This window comes from Canis lupus, chromosome 7, assembly GCF_003254725.2.
Source record: "Canis lupus dingo isolate Sandy chromosome 7, ASM325472v2, whole genome shotgun sequence".
Taxonomy (NCBI): Eukaryota; Metazoa; Chordata; class Mammalia; order Carnivora; family Canidae; genus Canis; species Canis lupus.
This window is the reverse complement of record NC_064249.1, coordinates 47,470,394-47,485,257: the sequence shown is the minus strand read 5'-3', so window position 1 is coordinate 47,485,257 and position 14,864 is coordinate 47,470,394. Positions and strand designations below refer to the sequence as shown.

General features: G+C 39.6%; 1 protein-coding gene across 7 annotated transcripts in view; it reads right to left on the bottom strand.

Moving 5' to 3' along the window:
* The window catches only part of RIT2 (Ras like without CAAX 2), a 475,191-nt gene that overhangs the window by 248,345 nt on the left and 211,982 nt on the right, over positions 1–14,864 (bottom strand). The window lies entirely within an intron of this gene.

Here is a 14,864-nt window from a genome sequence, read left to right as displayed (position 1 = left end):
AAATTCATCTGTTTTTCATCATGCACTGCAAATTTGCATTCCAACATCATATTCAATAAAAGACTGAAGGCTTTTCCTCTAAGATCAAGAACAAGACAAGAAGGCCTGCTTTAACCTTTATTTAACATAGTACTAAAGTCCTAGCCAGAGCAATGAAGCAAGAAAAATAAGTAAAAACCATCCAAATTGGAAGAGCAGTAGTAAAATTTTGTTTATAGATAACATGATCATATAAGTAAGAAAGCTCTTCTTGTGTGGGAGTTGGGGGGGGCTTTTGGAACTTCTAAAAAAAAAAGCAGTTGCAGGACACAAAAATCAAACACACAGAAGTCAGTTGTGTTTCATACACTGATGATAAACAATCTAAAAGGAAAATAAGGTGTTTTCATCTATAATAGCATCAAAAGGAATCAAATACTTAGGAAGAAACTTAACCAAGAAGGTAAATTGTATACCAAAAACTATATGTTTGTGTACTTGTTAACTTGTACAAGTTTATACACTCTGGATTTTAAACACTTATCAGGATTTGTAAATGTTTTTTTTCCTATTCTGTAGGCTTTTTTTTAAAATAAATTTATTTTTTATTGGTGTTCAATTCGCCAACATACATAACACCCAGTGCTCATCCTGTCAAGTGCCCCCCTCAGTGCCCGTCACCCATTCACCCCCACCCCCTCCCCTTCTTTTAACTATACTAATAATGGCATCTGATGCATGAGAGTTAAATTTTATGGAAAATAATTTTTGTTGTTCAAGTTTTTAGTGTCCTAAGGATCTATTCTAAAATTCAAGATTATGAATATTTAACCCTATGTTTTCTTCTAAGATTTTCATAATTTTAGCTTTGCCCTTAAGTCATTGATCCATTTTCAGCTATTTTTTGGGGGACACCTGGATGGCTCAGCAGTTGAGCCAGGGCATGTTGAGCCTGCCTTTGGCTCAGGGCATGATCCCGGGGTCCTGGGATCGAGTCCCACATTGGGCTCCCCACAGACAGCCTGCTTCTCCCTCTGCCTCTGTGCGTCTCTTATGAATAAATAAAACCTTAAGAATTTTTTATTTGTTGTTTGGTAAGGATATAAATTTATTTTTATACAATACAATCCTATTATCCTTTATTTCTGTAAGGTTGGCACTAATGTACCTAATTTCTTATTTGCGTAAACTCTTTTTTAGTCAATCTAGGTAAAGATTTGTCAATTTTGTTCAGCTTTTTGAAAAAGTAACGTAGTATCATTGATTTTCTATTGTTTTCTCTATCCACCTCTTCTAATCTTTAGTATTTCCTTCATTCTATTTGCTTGGGGTTTAATTTTATCTCCTCCTCCTCCATTTCTCAAGTTTTAAAGTAAGGTAGAGATTTTTTTTTTTACATTTTATTTATTTATTCATGAGAGACACACAGAGAGAGAGGCAGAAACACAGGCAGAGGGAGAAGCAGGCTCCATGCAGAAAGCCTGATGTGGGACTTGATCCCAGGCCCTGAGCCAAAGGCAGACGCTCAATCGCTGACCCACCCAGGGTCCCATATCTTTTTTATTTTTTTTTTATTTTTTTTTATTTTTTTTTTTCCGTATCTTTTTAAATGTGAGCATCTACAGTTATACATTTTCCTTTCAGCACTTCTTTTGCACCACACAAATTTTGGAATGCTGTGTTTCATTTTCATTAATTTCTAATTATTTTCTAATGCCCTCTGATTTCTTCTTTTCTTCACTGGTTGTTTAACTTCCTCACTTTTGTGTATCTTGTTTTTCTTCTGCAGTAGATTTCTAATTTCATTCCATTGTGACTGGAAAAGATACTCTGTATGATTTCAATCTTCTGATATGTACTTGAAAAGTCAAGGAATGCTTCATGGGAGAAGTAGCACCTAACCGGAGTAGGAGTTAAGATAAAGTTAAGACAGAGAAAGGCAAACTGAAAGCCAGAATACCAAATGTTATAAAATTGATGAAACAAAGGGGCACCTGGTGGCTAAGTGAGTTAAACATCTAACTCTTGATTTTAGCTCAGGTCATGACCTCGGAGTCCTGGGATCAAGCCTGGTATCCAGCTCCCCACTCAACAGGGAGTTTGCTTGTCTGTCTCTGCCTCTGCCCTTCCCCCTGCTCATGCTCCCTCTTAAATAAATACTTTAAAAAATGATGAAACAAAAGTAACCTAAATAATTTTAGTGTGATTAAATCCTAGAGTTTAGGGAAGAAAATATAAAATTTAAGAGCTAAATCAGGCTTACCTATGAATATATTAAATGGAATCGTATTTCTGAGTGAGGTGGTCAGACTGCTGGGGTTTAATCCTGGCTCTACCACTACCAGCTATCTGATCTTAAGGGGGTGGAAAAATCATTTGGTCTCTCTAAAATGCATAGTACTCATTTGAAGGTTATAATATTTCTATTTAACTCATGGAGTTTTTCAGAAGATTCAGGAAGATAACCCATGGAAGGCATCTAGTACAGTGCCTTGTGTTTAGAATATGCTCAATAATGCTTATGCATAGTTTTTAAGAAATTTGGACTATCATAACACACATTATCAGATATTTTAGAATGCTCACTTGGGCTGAATTGTGGTGAATAGATTTTAAGGTGGGAAACTAGAAAGATTAAGTTGATACTAGTAACCTAAGTGAGAAAAGATGGTGGCCTGTATTATGACAGTGGCAATAGGGTGGAAAAAGAGTGGACAAAAAAAGAAAAGAGAAAGGAAAGGAAAAGAAAGGAAAAGAAAGGAAAAAAGAAAAAGAAAAGAGAAAGAAAAGAGAAAAAAGAAAAAAGAAAAGAAAGAAGAGAAAGAAAAAGAAGAGAAAAGAAAAGAAAGAAGAAAAGAAAGGAAAGGAAAGAAGGAAAGGAAAAGGAAAAGGAAAGGAAAGAAAAGGAAAGGAAAGGAAAGAAAAGGAAAGAAAAGGAAAGAAAAGGAAAGAAAAGGAAAGAAAAGGAAAAAGAGTGGACAGATTTGCAAGATATTTAGAAGGTTGAAACTATAGCACTTAATAGTATATAGGGGCCAAGGAAGGAGGATGATGCAAGAGTAGCTCCCCAATTTCTGAAATTTGCAGATGGGCAGATAGCTAGGGTGTTTACTCAGGGAGGAAAGGAGGACCACCACAAATGAAACTTAGAAAAAGACTTTGCCATATCTCCGTAATTCAAGTGGAAACAGTAAGTGCCTGGGTCTGAAGCTCTGGGAGAGATCTGAGGGTTTTATTTCATTAAATCCATTTATTTTCTCATTTCTTCCCATCATGATTGGAAACATGGTTGGACCTCCTGAGCCTGGAACTGAAACTCCTAGAATCTGGCTATAGCTTCTGTTTTATCCACAATTTATGTTGTAAGTAAAGAGCAACTGAACTACTACTAAAAGCATTTAAAACAGCATTGAATTTTGGCACAACTTCAATAATTATTCATACTGTTGATTTTGAACTACAAATGAGTTATTTTCAGAACCTTTTGGTTTACAAATAATAACATTCAATAAAGGAGGCGCTTTTGAAAATAATGAGCACTTCCTCAAAATTAGATTTTTGCTTGCTGTTGGAGATATGAAGATAGACCCACACATGCACACACAATTAGTTCTCTACTCCTAAAAACTTAATTATGATGAAAGACATACACATGTAATGGGATGTTAAGATTCAATAATTTATAGGACATATACCTTACCGTTTTCAAGGAAATTCATTTCTTATGACTGTGCTCCAGAAATAAAGTTGTGGGAAGTATAACTTGCAGGGTTGTCAATCTGGTGTTGTTTTAGCAACTACCAGCCATTTTATAACACCATTCAGTATATGGACAACCACATAGTCTATTTTCCATTCCACCACTCTTTGTTCTTTCACTGATCTTGCTCTTACACAAGAGAAATCTTGTGGATTTTTTTTTTTAATGTATGTAGTTGTTTTTCAATTTCATAGGGAAATAAGAATAGTTACTCTGAAAAGAATGCTGTGACCTGAGAATCACATGTGAGTCTTTCAGATTTCATGTTTGTTTATTTAACTCAAAAGGCCCCAAAAGGAGCCTGCTGAGGCCAGGAGCATGCTGAGTAATCCAGACGAGAACTGCTCTGTGTGATTATCTGAGCCCTAGATAAACCCAGCACATGAAACATATATCAAATAAAAGCTTCTCCTGGGATCAGAAAACCCCTTCAAAGAGACTTGATGTGAATTGGCTGGAAATTAAGCCAGGCCTTCTATCCAAGATTTCTTTCTCTCTTTTAAGAAGTGTCTATCACAGTACACATTCCAGTGTTGTGAATCTAGGTCACCTCCCTGGCCTCCATAGCAACTAATCCCTTTCATTTCCTTCCAATAAACAATCTTCCCTCCTGTTTCCATCCATCCACTCCCTTTGAGACCTCCCATGTAGAAATGCAGTGACAGAAATACTCTCTTGAATACATATAAACACCTCCCTGAATTTCAATCATCTGCCTATAGATGCAACCCTGAAGTGAGCTCATTTATCTTCCAAAGCAAGAGGCCAAATGTATACAAAGCTTTATCAGGCAGAAATAGTAGCAACTGCCTGCTATGTTGTTTGCACTGAAAAGCACAATGGAGCCACATTCTTAGAGGTATCTCTAAAATTCCACCTTAAATTCTAAAATTCTACCTTAAATGCCACTTTAAAATTCATTTGAAAACACTGGTTTTTGAGATTCTTGCTTCTCTTAGGATAGGTCTTCAGTGTCCTTCTCCAGAAATTTACAGGAGAAAATTACCAAAGACCTGTATTAAAAAACCTCACATCCATCACTAACTTTTACTGTTATAATTGGCCAACCACTTAATCTTACCTGTAAGATGGAGTTAATAGTACATGCTTGTCAATGCATAGGAAGGAGTTCTAGAAGGATCAACTAAAGTGGAATATAAAATGGTGTGAGAAAGAGAAAGAAAAGGAAGGAAACCACAATTCAAACTCAAGGCATGTTATTTAGTAACTTTTTAAGAAATATTGCTTTGTTAATCATAAAATCATATTAAAATTAAACCACTTCTACTTCTGCCATTTGTATTTACACACGTGGGAATGCTTTTTTCCCCCCAACATGTAGATCAGAGACTTTGTTAGTATAGGTTAGTATAGGTCTACAGTAATCTTCCAAAATATTAATGTTTATATAAAAAACTTTAAGATGTTCATTTAATTCCTTTGCAGAATATATTTAAATATCTTTAAAGTATGTTTTTATAAATATGAAATTGGGATCATTTAAAACCGCAGTAAATAACAGAAAATATTCGGTTATTGTTGAATTTTCATCAGAAGACTCTTTAAAAAAAAATCTTAAGATACTTGAGTAATTTATATATGGTTTACCTGAAAGCCTGAAATGTATGATAACTGGTATTACATTGAAGATATATTTCCGTAACTCTGAGGTAGTATACATCTCTAAGATACTAATCGTTAATTCAGTTCTTTAAAAAATATGTAGGTTCAGGTTCAGATCATTTATAACAACTTTCTCAACGAATTTCCTAAATAAATCATCCTAATTGTGTATATGTTTATAAAGCAGATACATCTTGGAACAAAGTACACTGGAGATTTTCTCTTGAACAGAAAGAAACCATGGCTGAATCAGTATTGATATAAATCTAATGTATCAAATATGTGCTTCAGTAGATCATCTGTGCTGCACACACTGATGGGCACAGAATCTACCATGTTGAGAAAGATAGTGGATTTCTATCCACACAGTTGGTACTCTTGGGAGAATACATAAACAGGCAATTGTACTGTACTGGAATGAGTGCTCCATTAGAAGCATTCGAAATGTGCTTATTTAGGAAGACAGCAAAAGACACCAAGCTGAAGTTGAGCTAAGGTCAGTCCTCAAAAGCAGCAGATAGGAAATAGAGTTTAGAGTTTACAAGAGGGAGGCCTGGTAAGAGGCCAAGAAAGACAGGGAATTGCATGGATTCTAGCACAGCCCCTCCTCTTGAACATAAACATGCAGTGAAATCAATTGAGGGTATATATGCCTGCTGGATTTCAAAAAGGATTTGAAAAGTGGCTGAATTCAGCTTCAGAAAAGACTCAGAGTAGGGATCCCTGGGTGGCGCAGCGGTTTAGCGCCTGCCTTTGGCCCAGGGCGCGATCCTGGAGACCCGGGATCAAATCCCACGTCGGGCTCCCAGTGCATGGAGCCTGCTTCTCCCTCTGCCTATGTCTCTGCCTCTTTCTCTGTGTGACTATCATAAATAAATAAAAATTTTTTAAAAAAAAAGTGTCTTTAAAAAAAAAAAGACTCAGAGTAAATGAGAACACACTTTCCTACCATGGTAATAAGAGCTGAAGAAAGGGCTATCATTAGAAACTAAGTCCTGGAAATTCATGGGAATTTTCAGGCAGAATCTCGATTTTTTTCTCATGCTACAAAATTGAGGACTGGGCCAAATTTATCTACGTCCGGGAGGGGTAAGGACTCTGTGATGATGCCGGAGTTACACAGCAATTGGAATCTTTCCAATAGACATAGAAGCCCATTCTAGGGGGTGATTTCATACCAGTCAGCATTTCCCTGCTGCTCCCAGGGAAATGCCCAATGTCATTACTCTGGGAAGTTTAACTCCAAGGTGGACAACCACATGCATTCCGTAGGGTCCTCAGGTAGATTTTCCACATAAGACCTTTTGAGGTGGTATAAGCAGGAGTGCTTCCGTTTGGAATCAGAGGACACCACCTGGAGATTTCCACCTGCAGAAGGCCACTACTGGTAGATGCCATTCCAAACAACGGCTTCTCACAGCAAGGATAAGCCAAACAGGTCCTTAAAGAGGTAATAGTCCCCATTACTGAGTAGACCTGCAGTCTGGCAAGGCGTCGCAATTCTTCCCTCAAAACTATCACCTACAGAAAATATTTCGGGACATCCACATCCTCTCAATGGTAGAGCCTTCTAACCCTTTTCTTTCAGCCAGTTAGAGGGGTTTTGTGGGAAACCTGATTTCTTGGCTCTCTTCTGCTACATAGAAATGAGAGGTAACAGGATTGGGCTACACTGACATTGAAACTTTGAACTTGGTCTCTACCTCACTTCTTTTGGGATGAGGAAAAGAAGAGTAGATTTCTCCTCTCCAGCTCCTTTAGCAAGACATGACAACATCTCATTTCTACCTTTCTTGTTCCCATTCATTGTAATCATGATGAATGGCTACATGATCCTAAGGCCATGATCTGTGGAATGGTTGTCCCTGATTTTAAAAGAGAATGCATTTACATACAGACTATTTCTTCACAGAGATAACTGGCTTTCATGGTGAGAGCAATTTTGGGAGTCCCATAATTTCTCCAGCTCTCTCCCGTCCCTTGATGGACACTTTCAGAAGGGTTCCAAGGACTCCTGGAGCCCACAGATACGGTATGAGAACATCTAATGCCAGAGATTTGATTTATATCAAGACCATGGTTCCTGGGAAGATGAAACAGATGTACTTTTCCCTATGCCTCCTGCTCTATACAACATAAAACCATGAAATTTATTTATAGGAAAAACTCAAGACTCTGAAAGGTGGAGAGGAAAAGGCAATCTGGCTAGGAACTTCAGGATCCAAGTAATAACCCAGTGGGGAGTTCTCTGGGTTCTTTCTTTGCCTCAGGCTTGGAACTGAAAAAGCTGGCAGCCTGGAAATACCAATGGGTACAGAAAAAACAAAAGCCCAGGAGAAATGAAGCAGAGTAGCCAGTCAGGAACTCTTAGATTATAACACACCTAATAGTAAACCAACTTAGAACTCTTCAAAAAAAAAAAAACAAAACAAAACAAAACTTAGATGTAAGTAGAACAAAATATGCGTAGGTCTTATAGGCTAAAAGCCATTTAACACTGATGAAAGAAATTTTAAAAATCATAATACAGAGACATACCATTCTCATGACTTAGAGGCTTCAACATGGTAAATATGTTGATTCTCAACAATTGATGTAAAGATTGAACACAATTCCTATCAAAGTCTTGGAGAATTTATGTGTACATGTGGATACGGGCAAAATTCTTAAGTTTTTTTTTTTAATAAATTTATTTTTTATTGGTGTTCAATTTACCAACATACAGAATAACACCCAGTGCTCATCCCATTAAGTGCACCCCTCAGTGCCCGTCACCCATTCACCCCCATCCCCCGCCCTCCTCCCCTTCCACCACCCCTAGCTCGTTTCCCAGAGTTAGGAGTCTTTATGTTCTGTCTCCCTTTCTGATATTTCCCACACATTTCTTCTCCCTTCCCTTCCATTCCCTATCACTATTATTTACATTCCCCAAATGAATGAGACCATAAAATGCTTGTCCTTCTCCGACTGACTTATTTCACTCAGCATAATACCCTCCAGTTCCATCCACATTGAAGCAAACGGTGGGTATTCGTCGTTTCTAATGGCTGAGTAATATTCCATTGTATACATAAACCACATCTTCTTTATCCATTCATCTTTCGATGGACACCGAGGCTCCTTCCACAGATTGGCTATTGTGGCCATTGCTGCTATAAACATCGGGGTGCAGGTGTCCCGGCATTTCATTGCATCTGTATCTTTGGGGTAAATCCCCAACAGTGCAATTGCTGGGTCGTAGGGCAGGTCTATTTTTAACTCTTTGAGGAACCTCCACACAGTTTTCCAGAGTGGCTGCACCAGTTCACATTCCAACCAACAGTGTAAGAGGGTTCCCTTTTCTCCGCATCCTCTCCAACATTTGTGGTTTCCTGCCTTGTTAATTTTCCCCATTCTCACTGGTGTGAGGTGGTATCTCATTGTGGTTTTGATTTCTATTTCCCTGATGGCAAGTGATGCAGAGCATTTTCTCATGTGCGTGTTAGCCATGTCTGTGTCTTCCTCTGTGAGATTTCTGTTCATGTCTTTTGCCCATTTCATGATTGGATTGTTTGTTTCTTTGGTGTTGAGTTTAATAAGTTCTTTATAGATCTTGGAAACTAGCCCTTTATCTGATATGTCATTTACAAATATCTTCTCCCATTCTGTAGGTTGTCTTTTAGTTTTGTTGACTGTATCCTTTGCTGTGCAAAAGCTTCTTATCTTCATGAAGTCCCAATAGTTCATTTTTGCTTTTGTTTCTCTTGCCTTCGTGGATGTATCTTGCAAGAAGTTACTGTGGCCGAGTTCAAAAAGGGTGTTGCCTGTGTTCCTCTCTAGGATTTTGATGGAATCTTGTCTCACATTTAGATCTTTCATCCATTTTGAGTTTACCTTTGTGTATGGGGCAAGAGAGTGGTCTAGTTTCATTCTTCTGCATGTGGATGTCTAATTTTCCCAGCACCATTTATTGAAGAGACTGTCTTTCTTCCAGTGGATAGTCTTTCCTCCTTTATCGAATATTAGTTGACCATAAAGTTGAGGGTCCACTTCTGGGTTCTCTATTCTGTTCCACTGATCTATGCGTCTGTTTTTGTGCCAGTACCACACTGTCTTGATGACCACAGCTTTGTAGTACAACCTGAAATCTGGTATTGTGATGCCCCCAGCTATGGTTTTCTTTTTTAAAATTCCCCTGGCTATTTGGGGTCTTTTCTGATTCCACACAAATCTTAAAATAATTTGTTCTAACTCTCTGAAGAAAGTCCATGGTATTTTGATAGGGATTGCATTAAATGTGTAAATTGCCCTGGGTAACATTGACATTTTCACAATATTAATTCTTCCAATCCATGAGCATGGAATATTTTTCCATCTCTTTGTGTCTTCCTCAATTTCTTTCAGAAGTGTTGTATAGTTTTGAGGGTATAGATCCTTTACCTCTTTGGTTAGGTTTATTCCTAGGTATCTTATGCTTTTGGGTGCAATTGTAAATGGGATTGACTCCTTAATTTCTCTTTCTTCAGTCTCATTGTTAGTGTATAGAAATGCCACTGACTTCTGGGCATTGATTTTGTATCCTGCCATGCTGCCAAATTGCTGTAGGAGTTCTAGCAATCTTGGGGTGGAGGCTTTCGGGATTTCTATGTAGAGTATCATGTCATCGGCGAAGAGGGAGAGTTTGACTTCTTCTTTGCCAATTTGAATGCCATTAATGTCTTTTTGTTGTCTGATTGCTGAGGCTAGGACTTCCAGTACTATGTTGAATAGCAGTGGTGAGAGTGGACATCCCTGTCTTGTTCCTGATCTTAGGGGAAAGGCTCCCAGTGCTTCCCCATTAAGAATGATATTTGCTGTGGGCTTTTCGTAGATGGCTTTTAAGATGTTGAGGAATGTTCCCCTATCCCTACACTCTGAAGAGTTTTGATCAGGAATGGACGCCGTATTTTGTCAAATGCTTTCTCTGCATCTAATGAGAGGATCATATGGTTCTTGGTTTTTCTCTTGCTGATATGATGAATCACATTGATTGTTTTACGGGTGTTGAACCAGCCTTGTGTCCCGGGGATAAATCCTACTTGGTCATGGTGAATAATTTCCTTAATGTACTGTTGGATCCTATTGGCCAGTATCTTGTTGAGAATTTTTGCATCCATGTTCATCAGGGATATTGGTCCGTAATTCTCCTTTTTGGTGGGGTCTTTGTCTGGTTTTGGAATTAAGGTGATGCTGGCCTCATAGAACAAATTTGGAAGTACTCCATCTCTTTCTATCTTTCCAAACAGCTTTAGGAGAATAGGTATGGTTTCTTCTTTAAACGTTTGATAGAATTCCCCTGGGAAGCCATCTGGCCCTGGACTCTTGTGTCTTGGGAGGTTTTTGATGACTGCTTCAATTTCCTCCCTGGTTATTGGCCTGTTCAGGTTTTCTATTTCTTCCTGTTCCAGTTTTGGTAGTTTGTGGCTTTCCAGGAATGCGTCCATTTCTCCTAGATTGCTTAATTTATTGGCGTATAGCTGTTCATAATATGTTTTTAAAATCGTTTGTATTTCCTTGGTGTTGGTAGTGAGCTCTCCTTTCTCATTCATGATTTTATTAATTTGAGTCTTCTCTCTCCTTTTTAATAAGGCTGGCTAATGGTTTATCTATCTTATTAATTCTTTCAAAGAACCAACTCCTGGTTCTTTTGATCTGTTCGACAGTTCTTCTGGTCTCGATTTTGTTGAGTTCTGCTCGAATCTTCATTAATTCTTCTGCTACTGGGTGTAGAATCTATTTGCTGTTTTTTCTCTAGCTCCTTTATGTGTAAGGTTAGCTTTTGTATTTGAGTTCTTTCCAGTTTTAGAATGGATGCTTGTATTGCGATGTATTTCCCCCTTAGGACTGCTTTTGCTGCATCCCAAAGATTTTGAACGGTTGTATCTTCATTCTCATTAGTTTCCATGAATCTTTTTAATTCTTCCTTAATTTCCTGGTTGACCCTTTCTTCTTTTAGCAGGATGGTCCTTAATCTCCACATGTTTGAAGTCCTTCCAAACTTCTTCTTGTGATTTAGTTCTAATTTCAAGGCATTATGGTCTGAGAATATGCAGGGGATGATCCCAATCTTTTGATATCGGTTCAGACCTAATTTGTGACCCAGTATGTGGTCTATTCTGGAGAAAGTTCCATGTGCACTTGAGAAGAATGTGTATTCAGTTGAGTTTGGATGTAAAGTTCTGTAGATATCTGTGAAATCCATCTGGTCCAGTGTATCATTTAAATCTCTCGTTTCTTTGGAGATGTTGTGCTTAGAAGACCTATCAAATGTAGAAAGTGCTAGATTGAAGTCACCAAGTATAATTGTATTATTATCTAAGTATGTCTTAACTTTGGTTATTAATTGATGGGTTATTTGGCAGCTCCCACATTCGGGGCATATATATTGAGGATTGTTAAGTCCTCTTGTTGGATAGATCCTTTAAGTATGAGATAGTGTCCCTCTTCATCTCTCACTACAGTCTTCGGGGTAAATTTTAGTTTATCTGATATAAGGATGGCTACCCCTGCTTTCTTTTGAGGACCATTCAAATGGTAAATGGTTCTCCAACCTTTTATTTTCAGGCTGTAGGTGTCCTTCTGTCTAAAATGAATCTCTTGTAGACAGCAAATAAATGGGTCCTGCTTTTTTATCCAGTCTGACACCCTGCGCCTTTTGATGGGGTTATTAAGCCATTCACGTTCAGAGTGACTATTGAAAGGTATGAGTTTAGTGTCACCATGATATCTATTCAGTCCATGTTTTTGTGGATTGTTCTACTGAACTTCTTCTTAAAGGGGAATTTTAAGAGTCCCCCTTAAAATTTCTTGCAGAGCTTGTTTGGGGGTCACATATTCTTTCAGGTCCTGCCTGTCTTGGAAGCTCTTTATCTCTCCTTCCATTCTGAATGAGAGCCTTGCTGGATAAAGTATTCTTGGTTGCATGTTCTTCTCATTTAGGACCCTGAATATATCCTGCCAGCCCTTTCTGGCCTGCCAGGTATCTGTGGAGAGGTCTGCTGTTACCCTAGTACTCCTCCCCATGAAAGTCAGGGATTTCTTGTCTCTTGCTGCTTTAAGGATCTTCTCTTTATCTTTGGAATTTGCAAGCTTCACTATTAAATGTCGAGGTGTTGAATGGTTTTCATTGATTTTAAGGGGGGGGGATCTCTCTATTTCCTGGATCTGAATACCTGTTTCCTTTCCCAGATTAGGAAAGTTTTCAGCTAGGTTTTGTTCAAATACGTATTCTGGACCTCTGTCCCTTTTTGGCGCCCTCGGGAACCCCAATTAAACGTAGTTTTTTCTTCCTCAGGCTGTCGTTTATTTCCCTTAATCTAACGTCATGGTCTTTTAATTGTTTGTGTCTTTTTTCCTCAGTTTCCTCTTTGCCATCAACTTGTCTTCTATGTCACCTGTTCTTCCACCTCGTTAACCCTCGTCGTTAGGACTTCTACTTTGGATTGCATCTGATTCAATTGATTTTTAATTTCTGCCTGATTAGCTCTAAATTCTGCAGTCATAAAGTCTCTTGAGTCCTTTATGATTTTTTCTAGAGCCACCAGTAGCTATATAATAGTGCTTCTGAATTGGCTTTCTGACATTGAATTGTAATCCAGATTTTGTAACTCTGTGGGAGAGAGGACTGTTTCTGATTCTTTCTTTTGAGGTGAGGTTTTCCTTCTAGTCATTTTGCTCAGTGCAGAGTGGCCAAAAGCAAGTTGTATTGGGAAAAGGAGAAAAAGAGAGGAGAGAAAGAAGGAAAGAGAAAAAGAAAAAAGAAAAAAGGAAGAAAAAAAAAAAAAAGAAGAAAAAGAGAAAGAGAAAGAAAGGAAAAAAAGGGTGGGGGAAGGAAACAAATCAAATAGCAAAAACAAACAAACAAACAAAAAAAACAAAACAAAACAAAAAACCACGGGGGAGTATCTTCTGATTCTGTGTACTTTAAGTCCCTTGCCTTCCCCTGGAAGTTGTCCGTCTAGCTGGTCTTCTGGGGGAGGGGCCTGTTGTGCTGATTTTCAGGTGTGAGCACTTGGGGGAGCTGCTGTGCCCCTGCCTGGTGCAGGGCTCAGTGGGGGTTGTTTACCCCGTGAGGCCGCAGGAGGAACAGCCCCAGTGGCGGGGCAGCTCTGGAGCCCTGGATTCAGCCCCCGCAGGAACTCCGGAGCTCTGGGTCTGCAGGGCCTGGAGGCTCCGGGGCGGGGCCGCTGATCTGCTCAGCTCGGGGCAGGAGCGTCCTCGCTGTCCTGGGCCCTCCCGGCCTCTGCCTGTCCCGGGGGGACGCCGGATCCTGGGCTGTGTCCCGGCGCCTGAGCTGTTGGATTCACGCTCCCGGCCTCGCAGCCCCCTCCGCACAGAGCCTCTTCCTCCGCCCGAGCCCCCCCCCCGAGCTGCTCCTGGAACCGCGCAGCCCCCTCCGCACGGAGCCTCTTCCTCTGCCCGAGCCCCTCCCAGCTGCTCCGGGTCCCGCCGCGCGCTGCAGCCCTTAGGGAGCTCGGCGCACTCTCCCGGGGCGCAGGTGTCTGTTAGTGTCCCAGGGAACCCGAGGACATCCCCGCCCTCCTGGGGTCCTGCTCCAACTCCCTGCGAGCCCCTTTCCCCCCGGGAAGGTCGGTGCAGCTCCTGCTCCTCCGGGACGGGACGGGGCTCTCCTGTCCTGGGGACACTCGCCCCGGCCTCAGCCCGGCTCCTCGCGGGCCCCTCCCCCTCGGAGGCCTTTTGTTTCTTTACTTCTTTTTCCCCGTCTTCCTACCTTGATAGAAGCGCGAACTCTTCTCACTGTAGCATTCCAGCTGTTCTCTCTTTAAATCTCAGGCCGAATTCCTAGATTTTCAGGATGATTTGAAGGTTATCTAGGTAATTTGGTGGGGACAGGTGATTTGGGGACCCTACTCTTCTGCCATCTTGCCCCTCCCTCCCCCAAGTTTTTTTTTTTTTTTTATGAAAGAGAAAAACTAAAAAAGTTAAAACATTTTGAAAAAGCAAAGTAGGAATATCACATTTTATACACAAATTAATCTAAAATGGATCATAAGCCTAAACATAAAACTATCAAACTTTAAAAAGAAAAACATGGAAAAAATCTTCAAGATACAGTGCTAGGCAAAATCTTAGACTTCACACAGAGTCCATAAAAGGAAAAGTTTATAAATTGGACTTCAAAATTTTAAAACATGGCTTTTGTTCTATAAACGACCCCATTAAGATTTTAAAAAATTAAAGCTATGCTAGAATGGGAGTAAATATTTACAAACCCCATATCTGATCAAAGGCTTCTATTTAGCATGTACAAAGAACTCTCAAACCTCAAGAATATTCTATTTAGAGAGTGAACAAAAGCCATGAAGAGACATTCCATGAAGTATGATACATACATGGCAAATGAACACATAAAACATCTGTTTTGACATTATTAGCCTCAGCTGGCATCATGGACATGCCACCTGTTCAGTCATACAGTACTCTATGCCTAGAAGGGTCTGCTTTGTTTGAGGCTTTGCTGTCA